Genomic DNA, 12,818 nt, shown 5'->3' with positions numbered 1-12,818 from the left:
ATCTGAGCATGCTCTGGTGCTAACCGAGAGTCTTCGGCGTGCTCAAATAATATGTTCAAGTCCCCACGGCTGCATGTGTCTTGGCTGTGCAACAGCCAAAACACATGCAGGGATTGCCTAACAAACATGCAATTATTATATTATTGAATCACAATGTTTTGTTTACAGAAATATAATACTTTAAAAAAAATCTATTGTTATTTGTGGAATGAGTTTGTAATTTTAATTGACTTCCACCATTTTTGTTAGGAAGGCTGGGTGACGAAAAGGCAGCAATTCTGGCACATATCGTATATATTTTATTTATTTTTATCTATATACATAATTGTCTAAGGGGTACTTCCGTCTGTCTGTCTGTCCTTCTGTCACAGATATTCATTGGTCCTGGCCTCTGTCTATCATGGAAATCCAAGTCGCTGATTGGTCGCCGCAAAACAGCCACGACCAATCAGCGACGGGCACAGTCTGGAAGAAAATGGCCGCTCCATACTCCCCGCAGTCAGTGGCTGGCGCCCGCTCCCCGCAGTCACTGTCCCCGGCGCTCCGCTCCCCGCAGTCACTGTCCCCGGCGCTCCGCTCCCCGCAGTCACTGTCCCCGGCGCTCCGCTCCCCGCAGTCACTGTCCCTGGCGCTCCGCTCCCCGCACTGTGTCCCCGGCGCTGCACTCCCCGCACGCTCCATACTCCCCTCCGGTCATCGCTAACACAGAGTTAATGCCGGCGGTAACTCATTCCGTTACCACCGCTATTAACCCTGTGTGTCCCCAACCTTTTACTATTGATGCTGCCTACGCGGCATCAATAGTAAAAGAAAGTAATGTTAAAAATAGTACAAAAACAAAAAACCTGCTATACTCACCCTCCGTTGTCCGCTGAACCGCTCGCGCCTGCCGCCATCTTCCTTTCCCAGCGATGCTTTGCAAAGTTACCCATAAGACCTAGCGGTCTCGCGAGACCGCTAAGTCATATGGGTAATTTCGCAAAGCTTCCTGGGAACGCAAGATGGCGGCAGCCGCGCGCCCATCTGCACAGGATCCCAGGAAGAGGAGAGACGGGACACTGAGGAGCAGCGACAAGAATGGTGCGTATGTTACACTACAAGGGGCCCTCGGATCGTTAGGTGACTATGTTTATTTTTTATTTTTTTAACCTGTGACATACGTGGCTCGGTAATATAGTACGTCACTGGGCAATATCCTACGTGGCTCTGTGCTGTATACTACGTCGCTGTGCAATATACTACGTGGCTGGGCAATATACTACGTCGCTGGGCAATATACTACGTCGCTGTGCAATATACTACGTGGCTGCGCAATATCCTACGTCGCTGTGCTGTATACTACGTGGCTGGGCAATATACTACGTGGCTGGGCAATATACTACGTGGCTGGGCAATATACTACGTGGCTGGGCAATATACTACGTGGCTCGGCAATATACTATGTGGCTCTGCTGTATACTACGCGGCTGGGCAATATACTACGTAAATGGGCAATATACTACGTGGACATGCATACTCTAGAATACCCGATGCATTTGCATCGGGCCACCATCCAGTATATATATATATATATATATATAGTAAGTATTCGATTCGGCTCCCTGGAGCTTTTTAACCTTTTTCCACATATGCTTCAAGCATAAAGATACCAAATGTAAATTTTTCGTGAAGAACCAACAACAAGTGGAACACAATTGTGAAGTTGAACGAAATTTATTGGTTATTTTAAAAATTTTGTGGAAAATCAAAAACTGAAAAGTGGGGCATGCAATATTATTCGGCCCCTTTACTTTCAGTGCAGCAAACTCACTCCAGAAGTTCATTGTGGATCTCTGAATGATCCAATGTTGTCCTAAATGCCTAATGATGATAAATATAATCCACCTGTGTGTAATCAAGTCTCCGTATAAATGCACCTGCTCTGTGATAGTCTCAGGGTTCTGTTTGAAGCACAGAGAGCATCATGAAGACCAAGGAACACAACAGGCAGGTCCGTGATCCTTTGTGGAGAAGTTTAAAGCTGGATTTGGATACAAAATTATTTGCAAAACTGTAAACATCCCAACGAGCACTGTGCAAGCGATCATATTGAAATGGAAGGAGTATCATACCACTGCAAATCTACCAAGACCCAGCCGTCCCTCTAAACTTTCATCTCAAACAAGGAGAAGACTGATCAGAGATGCAGCCGAGAGACCCATGATCACTCTGGATGAACTGCAGAGATCTACAGCTGAGGTGGGACAGTCTGTCCATAGGACAACAATCAGTCGTACACTGCACAAATCTGGCCTTTATGGAAGAGTGGCAAAAGAAAGCCATTGCACAAAGATATCCATAAAAAGTGTTGTTTAAAGTTTTCAACAAGCCACCTGGGAGACACCAAACTTGTGGAAGAAGGTGCTCTGGTCAGATGAAACCAAAATCAAACTTTTTGGCAACAATGCCAAACGATATGTTTGGAGTAAAGGCAAAACATCTCGTCATCACCCTGAACACACCATCCCGCTGTGAATCATGGTGGTGGCAGCATCATGGTTTGGGCCTGCTTTTCTTCAGCAGGGACAGGAAAGATGGTTAAAATTGATGGAAAGATGGATGGAGCCAAATACAGGACCATTCTTGATGAAGACCTGTTGGAGTCTGCAAAAGACCTGAAAATAAACATAAGGATGAATGACCTCGGGGAGATCAAAACATCCAACTGCGTTGAGAAACACGTGATGGTGTCTCCGCGGTGTAGGATGTTTTGATCCCCCCGAGGTCATTCATCCTTATGTTTATAGTCCTTTTACTAGGCACTGCTCCTAATAGCCAGTTTCCTACTCCACACTGATGAGAGGCAAATACCCCGAAACAGCTGTCTGTGGATGGATACCATGTTTTGGCATAGGTGGTTTTCCTTTATGGATGCTGCCCTTCCCATGGTTGTTCCTTCCCGGTGAAAGACCTGGCTATTTATTGCTTGCGTTGAGAAACACGTGATGGTGTCTCCGCGGCTTTTCTACATGCATTTGCAAAAGACCTGAGACTGGGACGGAGATTTGTCTTCCAACAAAACAATGATCCCAAACATAAAGCAAAATCTACAATGGAATGGTTCACAAATAAACGTATCCAGGTGATAGAATGGTCAAGTCAAAGTCCAGTGCTCAATCCAATCGAGAATCTGTGGAAAGAGCTGAAAACTGCTGATCACAAACGATCTCCATCAAAACTCACTGAGCTCGAGCTGTTTGCCAAGGAAGAATGGACAAGAATTTCAGTCTCTCGATGTACAAAACTGATAGAGACATAGCCCAAGCGACTTGCAGCTGTAATCGCAGCAAAAGGTGGCGCAACAAAGTACTAAGTTGAAGGGGCCGAATAATATTGCATATATACCCAGCCTTCCTAACAAAAATGGTGGGAGCCATTATATATAGGTCCACTAGAGGCTTAGCTAGGGTTTTGGTACAGGGAGGGGGCGAAGCTTCTCAGTGGGCCCCTAACCAGGTAACCTTGATTACAACTCGGTGACGCACCCTAATACTGGAGGAGAACCTCAGCAGATGACCGCACTGTTACTGAAGATAATCTCTATATAAAGACCGACATGGATATTACCGCCATATGGTCAGTGGTAGGTACCAGCCCTACAGAACATAGATCACAGCACAGTTACAGATAATGACTTTCCGCTGACGTTCTTTTCCATCTGGCCCAGACCGACATGACAACTTCTTCCAGCAACAACTCACCTGCATAGAATACAACAAAGACACGTTTCACTTCTCACATTGCAGCCCCATCACCATCTATTCCCAACCTGCACAAACTCCTCATCCTGCTGATACCCCAATACTGAGCCACTGCTGCCATATGTGTCCCTATTACTGCCCATGATACCCCAGTACTGAGCCGCTGCTGCCATATGTGTCCCTATTACTGCCCCTGATACCCCAATACTGAGCTGCTGCTGCCGTATGTGTCCCTATTACTGTCCCTGATACCCCAGTACTGAGCCGCTGCTGCCATATGTGTCCCTATTACTGCCCCTGCTGTGTGGTTATCTGTGCCCTCTAAATTCTAAAGCACCCCTCTATAATATAGTAATGCCAGGTGCAAGTGCCCTAGAAAACAGTGCTCACATTTTGCCCCCTAGAAAGTAATATTGCCCTGTGTGCCCCTTTGATAGTCACAGTAACCTGAGTTCCCCTATAACAATAAGTGCCCACTTTATATTTAATAATGTCCCAAGTCTTCCCCCTGTACAGCTCCCCTATACACAGCATGATGCTCTCTTTTATACACAGTATACTGACCCCTTAGTAGCCTCCAAACTCTTTGATGGCTCCAACACTGTAATCCCCACACTGTATGATGCCCCTCTAGATAGCCTCCATATAGTATAATGGACCAGATCGTCCTCAATATAGTATAGTGTACCAGATATTCCTCAATATAGTATAATGCACTCCCCATAGTCCTACTCTATATTGTATAATGCTCCCCCCAAAGGCAGACTCTATAGCACAAGGCAGCACCCATAGGCATACTCTGTAGTATAAGGCAGCATTCCATAGGCAGACCCTGTAGTATAAGGTAGCACCCGCAGGCAGACCCTGTAGTGTAAAGCAGCACCCCTATAGACAGACCCTGTAGTATAAGGCCTCACCCCCATAGGCAGACCCTGTACTATAAGGCAGCACCCCCATAGGCAGACCCTGTAGCATAAGACAGTACCCCACAGGCAGATCCTGTAGTATAAGACAGCACCCCCCATAGGCAGACCCTGTAGTATAAGGCATACCCCCCATAGGCAGACCCTGTAGTATAAGACAAACCCCCCATAGGCAGACCCTGTAGTATAAGACAGAACCCCCATAGGCAGACCCTGTAGTATTAGGCAGACTCCCCCATAGGCAGACCCTGTAGTATAAGGCAGACCCCCCATAGGCAGACCCCCCATAGGCAGACCCTGTAGTATAAGGCAGACCCCCCATAGGCAGATCCTGTAGTATTAGGCAGACCCCCCCATAGGCAGACCCTGTAGTATTAGGCAGACCCCCCATAGGCAGATTCTGTAGTATAAGGCAGCACCCCTTAAAAAATAAATAAATACTCACCTCTCTTCCTGGTTCCTGCCCTGCTCTGAGCTCCCGCTCGTCTCCTGACAGTGGGTGCCGGGCAGTGACTCATCGCGCCCACTGTCAGTGTCGCCGACGTCAGACGCTGACGGGGGGATGATGGGGGAAGGAGCGCAGCGCTCCTTTCCTCATTATTGCAGTCAGTTGTATCGGCTAAATGCCAGTACAGCTGACCTTGCGATGACACATGGGGGGGCCCACTGCTGGCACCAGGCCCCCCCCCCGCCTGCTAAGGGACCCAATAGCGGCCGGTGGCAGAGCAAGAGATCGATTCTCCCTGCTCTGCCGCAGAAGGTAACTGCATCCACGTGCAGTGCGCGCCAATACAGTTACAGTAGCGTAGCTCCGGGTGGGCCCCCTCTGAGCTCCGGGCCTGGGGCGCCCGCACCCTCTGCTTCTTCGGTAGCTACGCTACTGAATTGTCCACACACGTCTATTTATGCCATTTAAAATACGTTGAGCCGACCATATTTTCTGTTCAAGTGCTGTCCATGGAAAAAAACAACCTTACAAGGGACAGCTCTCGAACCATTGTTATTCAATAGGTTGGCCTAAATGTCAATTTTTTTTTTACGTGGACCGAATGTTCGAATTAGAAAAAATTTGCAGCATGGACTAATTTCTTGCATATTACTAACAAAGGAGTACCAAAAGGAGCATAGAGGTCATATAAAAAAGTAAATTTTATTAATTTAACAGTACAAAAATCGTAAGGCTAGGTTCCCATTGCGTTATAGCAATCCGTTTAGCGCCTAGCGCTAGCGGATTGCGTTAACGCAATGGGTTAATAGGGGTCGAAAGCAGCGTCCGCGGCGCGCCACAAAACACCAGCACATCGCTAGCGCGTGCCGAAAATGGCACGCGCTAGTGATGCGCGTCCCCATTGCTGTGAATGGGCGTGCTAATGGACGCGTTGCACGGCGTTAATTTCGCCGTGCAAAGCTGTCCGTTAGCGCGGTCCCATTAACGCAATGGGAACCTAGCCTTAAGTGCATAAGGACGGTTAAAAGAAGTGAGTATCCCCTGGTGCAAACTGTCCATATGTGTAACATGCATAGTTGCCAGCAAGGGAAGCAGCCCAGAATTCAATCATAGAGATTGGCCAATAGTTTGAGCAATTCACAACGTATGGTAACAATAAAAGACGGCGCTTACCAATGCAAGGTACCATGACAGCATACACCAGAACGGACCCTCTAGCAGACACCCCCGATGCGCGTTTCGCCTTCCGGTATGCTTGCTTTCTCAAGGGATTTTTTTTAAACCACCACCATGACAAAGTAGACTCTTTTGGCCGTACCCTACTCTGCTGTCACCTATTAAAAATTTGTTAACATATTTCTTTTTCGTTAAGGGAATGTGTCACATGCACGTTTTAAAAAAATTACCGATAATACCACATACAAGGGACAAATACCACCACACCGTAGGTAGACCACATATTAACACCATGTAGTGACCGAATAATACCACATACAGGGGACAAATACCGCCACACCATGGCTGGACCACATATTACTACCACATAGTAACCAAAAAATACCACATACAGCGGATAAAAAACGCGACACAATGACTAGATCATATATTACCTTTACATAGTGACCAAATACTACAATACTGATCATTAATGGGAACCTGCCAGGTCCCCCGTGCCCCCAGAAACAACAGCAGGTGTGTATGCATATCTAAATACTGTGACTAACATTCCCTTTATTACATTGAACACATAAACAAATCTTTAGAAAAAGTATTTCTAAAGTCTGTTTATGATGTGTAAATGAAGCCTTTGACTAGTCAATGGGGCGTTAGTGTCCCTAGACTAGTCAGCCCACTTAGCATGTTATCACACCCCTGTGGGCACCCGGTCTGGGACATATGAAATACAGATTTAACAAATCGCGCCTCCAGGGAAGAAAAATCCCTGTCTAGAGGAGAATACCTGCTGAGTGCAACTGTTGTGAAAAAGGCTGAGTTGGCCGAAACGTTTTGACACTCAAAGGTTGCTCTTATTTTTGACCTGTAATAAAAGAAATCTTGTTTGCATTCAAAAGGAGAATTGATATTTATTCTACATGGTCTACAAGGGATCTCACCAATCCCCTCAATTGGCACCTCCACTAGTGAAACTCAGAGTGCACCCCAATATCTATTTTTCAGTGACCTCGACTAGTCAGCCCACTTAGCATGTTATCATACCCCTGTGGACGTGATAACGTGACTTACAAGCGCTGCTTATAACAAACATGACATACAAACCCTTCGTATGTGTGCAGCTTCTTTCCCTCACTACATTGAGCTTCTGAAGTCTGGTGTACGCGTTCCAGTTTCAGACAAGTGCTCTGCTCATGATCGAAGTCTTCTGTATGTCTGACCATGCACACTGCGCCTCTCTGAAGCCGTTATAGTGTATAGTGTACAGGTAATACAGTGATTACCAGTAACATTATGTACAGGAGCTCTGTATATAGTGTATAGTGTACAGATAATACAGTGATCACAGGTGACATTACACACAGGAGCTCTGTATATACAGTTAGGGCCAGAAATATTTGGACAGTGACACAAGTTTTGTTATTTTAGCTGTTTACAAAAACATGTTCAGAAATACAATTATATATATAATATGGGCTGAAAGTGCACACTCCCAGCTGCAATATGATAGTTTCCACATCCAAATCGGAGAAAGGGTTTAGGAATCATAGCTCTGTAATGCATAGCGTCCTCTTTTTCAAGGGACCAAAAGTAATTGGACAATGGACTCTAAGGGCTGCAATTAACTCTGAAGGCGTGTCCCTCGTTAACCTGTAATCAATGAAGTAGTTAAAAGGTCAGGGGTGGATTCCAGGTGTGTGGTTTTGCATTTGGAAGCTGTTGCTGTGAGCAGACAACATGCGGTCAAAGGAACTCTCAATTGAGGTGAAGCAGAACATCCTGAGGCTGAAAAAAAAGAAAAAATCCATCAGAGAGATAGCAGACATGCTTGGAGTAGCAAAATCAACAGTTGGGTACATTCTGAGAAAAAAGGAATTGACTGGTGAGCTTGGGAACTAAAAAAGGCCTGGGCGTCCACGGATGACAACAGTGGTGGATGATCGCCGCATACTTAATTTGGTGAAGAAGAACCCGTTCACAACATCAACTGAAGTCCAGAACACTCTCAGTGAAGTAGGTGTATCTGTCTCTAAGTCAACAGTAAAGAGAAGACTCCATGACAGTAAATACAAAGGGTTCACATCTAGATGCAAACCATTCATCAATACCAAAAATAGACAGGCCAGAGTTAAATTTGCAGAAAAACACCTCAAGAAGCCAGCTCAGTTCTGGAAAAGTATTCTATGGACAGATGAGACAAAGATCAACCTGTACCAGAATGATGGGAAGAAAAAAGTTTGGAGAAGAAAGGGAACGGCACATGATCCAAGGCACACCACATCCTCTGTAAAACATGGTGGAGGCAACGTGATGGCATGGGCATGCATGGCTTTCAATGGCACTGGGTCACTTGTGTTTATTGATGACATAAGAGCAGACAAGAGTAGCCGGATGAATTCTGAAGTGTACCGGGATATACTTTCAGCCCAGATTCAGCCAAATGCTGCAAAGTTGATTGGACGGCGCTTCATAGTACAGATGGACAATGACCCCAAGCATACAGCCAAAGCTACCCAGGAGTTCATGAGTGCCAAAAAGTGGAACATTCTGCAATGGCCAAGTCAATCTCCAGATCTAAACCCAATTGAGCATGCATTTCACTTGCTCAAATCCAGACTTAAGACGGAAAGACCCACAAACAAGCAAGACCTGAAGGCTGCGGCTGTAAAGGCCTGGCAAAGCATTAAGAAGGAAGAAACCCAGCGTTTGGTGATGTCCATGGGTTCCAGACTTAAGGCAGTGATTGCCTCCAAAGGATTTGCAACAAAATATTGAAAATAAAAATATTTTGTTTGGGTTATGTTTATTTGTCCAATTACTTTTGACCTCCTAAAATGTGGAGTGTTTGTAAAGAAATGTGTACAATTCCTACATTTTCTATCAGATATTTTTGTTCAACCCTTCAAATTAAACGTTACAATCTGCACATGAATTCTGTTGTGGAGGTTTCATTTCAAATCCAATGTGGTGGCATGCAGAGCCCAACTCGCGAAAATTGTGTCACTGTCCAAATATTTCTGGCCCTAACTGTAGTGTCAGTGTAGAAGTAATACAGTGATCACTGGTGACATTATACTCGGGAGCTCTGTATATACAACCCCTGGCAAAAATGATTAATCACCGGCCTTGGAGGATGTTCACTCAGTCGTTTAATTTTGTAGAAAAAAAAGCAGACCACAGACATGGCACAAAACTAAAGTCATTTCAAATGGCAACTTTCTGGCTTTAAGAAACACTAAAAGAAATCAAGAACAAAAAATGTGATAGTCAGTAATGGTTACTTTTTTTAACCAAGCAGAGGGAAAAAATTCTGGAGTCACTCAATTCTGAGGGAAAAAATTATGGAATCAAGAAAAACAAAAAAACACTCCAACACATCACTAGTATTTTGTTGCACCACCTCTGGCTTTTCTAACAGCTTGCAGTCTCTGAGGCATGGACTTATTGAGTGTCACACAGTACTCTTCATCAATCTTGCTCCAACTTTCTATGAATGCTGTTGCCAGATCAGCTTTGCAAGTTGGAGCCTTGTCATGGACCATTTTCTTCAACTTCCACCAAAGATTTTCAGTTGGATTGAGATCCGGACTATTTGCAGGCCATGACAGTGACCTTATGTGACTTTTCTCAAGGAATGTTTTCACAGTTTTTTCTCTATGGCAGGATGCATTATCATCTTGAAAAATGATTTCATCATCCCCAAACATCCTTTCAATTGATGGGATATGAAAAGTGTCCAAAATATCAACATAAACTTTTGCATTTGTTGAAGATGTAATGACAGCCGTCTCCCCAGTGCCTTTACCTGCCATGCAGCCCCATATAATCAATGACTGTGGAAATTTGCATGTTCTCTTCAGGCAGTCATCTTTATAAGGGCTTGTTTCCATTTGCGAGAAACACGTCCGTGTCTCGCATGTGGAAACGAAGCTCTGGTGCTGACACTCCAGAGCGGAGCGTGCGGCTGCATGTGTTGCTATGCGGCCGCACGCTCCGCTCCACAGTGCCGGCGCCAGAGCTTCGTTTCCACATACGAGACACGGATGTGTTTCTCGCAAATGGAAACAAGCCCTTAATCTCATTGGAACGGCACCAAACAAAAGTTCCAGAATCATCACCTTGCCCAATGCAGATTCGCGATTCATCAGTGAATATGACTTTCATCCAGTCATCCACAGTCCACGATTGCTTTTCCTTAGCCCATTGTAACCTTGTTTTTTTTCTGTTTAGATGTTAATGATGGCTTTCGTTTAGCTTTTCTGTATGTAAATCCCATTGCCTTTAGGCTGTTTCTTACAGTTCTGTCAAAGACGTTGACTCCAGTTTCTACCCATTCGTTCCTCATTTGTTTTGTTGTGCATTTCATGTTTTGGAGACATATTGCTTTAAGTTTCCAGTCTTGACGCTTTGATGTCTTCCTTTGTCTACCAGTATGTTTGCTTTTAGCAACCTTCACATGTTATTTGTATTTGGTGCAGATTTTAGACACAGCTGACTCCATAATTTTTCCCCTATGCTTGGCTTAAACAATTAACCATTACTGACTACCACATTTTTTGTTCTTGATTTCTTTTAGTGTTTCTTAAAGCCAGAAAGTTAGTGTCAGTGTACAGGTAATGCAGTGATCACCGGTGACATTATACAAGGAGTTCTGTAGATATTGTCTATTTACAGGTAATATTGTGATCACCAGTGACATTATACATAGGAGCTCTGTATATAGCATATAGTGTAAGTGTACAGGTAATGCACTGACTCACCAGTGAGGTCTCTAGTTGAAGTTCTTCATCCAGCGCAGACCGCCATCACTTTTTCCAGCTCTCTTTGTCTCTGCCAAAACTAAGACACAGTTAACTAGAGCATAGCTTCCAGAGCATATTCATCACTTTCCCCCCAACTTTTACCTAAGCCAGATGAAGGTAAAAGTGATATAGCTCCGCCCTGCACATTAACAGGTTCCCCCCCAATTCATAATTTGCTCTCTCCCACCCTCAATTCATAATCATTTGCTGTTCCCCATCCTCAATACAGCATAATTTTTCCTCCCCCACATTCAATACATAATCCTTTACTCTCCCCCTCCCTCAATTCATCATCATACAGTGGGGCAAAAAAGTATTTAGTCAGTCAGCAATAGTGCAAGTTCCACCACTTAAAAAGATGAGAGGCGTCTGTAATTTACATCATAGGTAGACCTCAACTATGGGAGACAAACTGAGAAAAAAAAATCCAGAAAATCACATTGTCTGTTTTTTTAACATTTTATTTGCATATTATGGTGGAAAATAAGTATTTGGTCAGAAACAAACAATCAAGATTTCTGGCTCTCACAGACCTGTAACTTCTTCTTTAAGAGTCTCCTCTTTCCTCCACTCATTACCTGTAGTGATGGCACCTGTTTAAACTTGTTATCAGTATAAAAAGACACCTGTGCACACCCTCAAACAGTCTGACTCCAAACTCCACTATGGTGAAGACCAAAGAGCTGTCAAAGGACACCAGAAACAAAATTGTAGCCCTGCACCAGGCTGGGAAGACTGAATCTGCAATAGCCAACCAGCTTGGAGTGAAGAAATCAACAGTGGGAGCAATAATTAGAAAATGGAAGACATACAAGACCACTGATAATCTCCCTCGATCTGGGGCTCCACGCAAAATCCCACCCCGTGGGGTCAGAATGATCACAAGAACGGTGAGCAAAAATCCCAGAACCACGCGGGGGGACCTAGTGAATGAACTGCAGAGAGCTGGGACCAATGTAACAAGGCCTACCATAAGTAACACACTACGCCACCATGGACTCAGATCCTGCAGTGCCAGACGTGTCCCACTGCTTAAGCCAGTACATGTCCGGGCCCGTCTGAAGTTTGCTAGAGAGCATTTGGATGATCCAGAGGAGTTTTGGGAGAATGTCCTATGGTCTGATGAAACCAAACTGGAACTGTTTGGTAGAAACACAACTTGTCATGTTTGGAGGAAAAAGAATACTGAGTTGCATCCATCAAACACCATACCTACTGTAAAGCATGGTGGTGGAAACATCATGCTTTGGGGCTGTTTCTCTGCAAAGGGGCCAGGACGACTGATACGGGTACATGAAAGAATGAATGGGGCCATGTATCGTGAGATTTTGAGTGCAAACCTCCTTCCATCAGCAAGGGCATTGAAGATGAAACGTGGCTGGGTCTTTCAACATGACAATGATCCAAAGCACACCGCCAGGGCAACGAAGGAGTGGCTTCGTAAGAAGCATTTCAAGGTCCTGGAGTGGCCTAGCCAGTCTCCAGATCTCAACCCTATAGAAAACCTTTGGAGGGAGTTGAAAGTCCGTGTTGCCAAGCGAAAAGCCAAAAACATCACTGCTCTAGAGGAGATCTGCATGGAGGAATGGGCCAACGTACCAACAACAGTGTGTGGCAACCTTGTGAAGACTTACAGAAAACGTTTGACCTCTGTCATTGCCAGCAAAGGATATATTACAAAGTATTGAGATGAAATTTTTTTTCTGACCAAATACTTATTTTCCACCATAAT

At 44.7% G+C, this 12,818-nt stretch overlaps 1 protein-coding gene across 1 annotated transcript in view; it reads left to right on the top strand.

Annotated features, from left to right (window-relative positions):
- LOC138666609 (zinc finger protein 585A-like) overlaps positions 1-12,818 on the top strand; it is a 72,071-nt gene that overhangs the window by 54,292 nt on the left and 4,961 nt on the right. The gene's annotated exons all lie outside the window — the stretch shown is intronic.

Source organism: Ranitomeya imitator, chromosome 2, assembly GCF_032444005.1.
Source record: "Ranitomeya imitator isolate aRanImi1 chromosome 2, aRanImi1.pri, whole genome shotgun sequence".
Taxonomy (NCBI): Eukaryota; Metazoa; Chordata; class Amphibia; order Anura; family Dendrobatidae; genus Ranitomeya; species Ranitomeya imitator.
The sequence above is the reverse complement of the archived record's forward strand: the minus strand, read 5'-3'. Positions and strand labels throughout refer to the sequence as shown.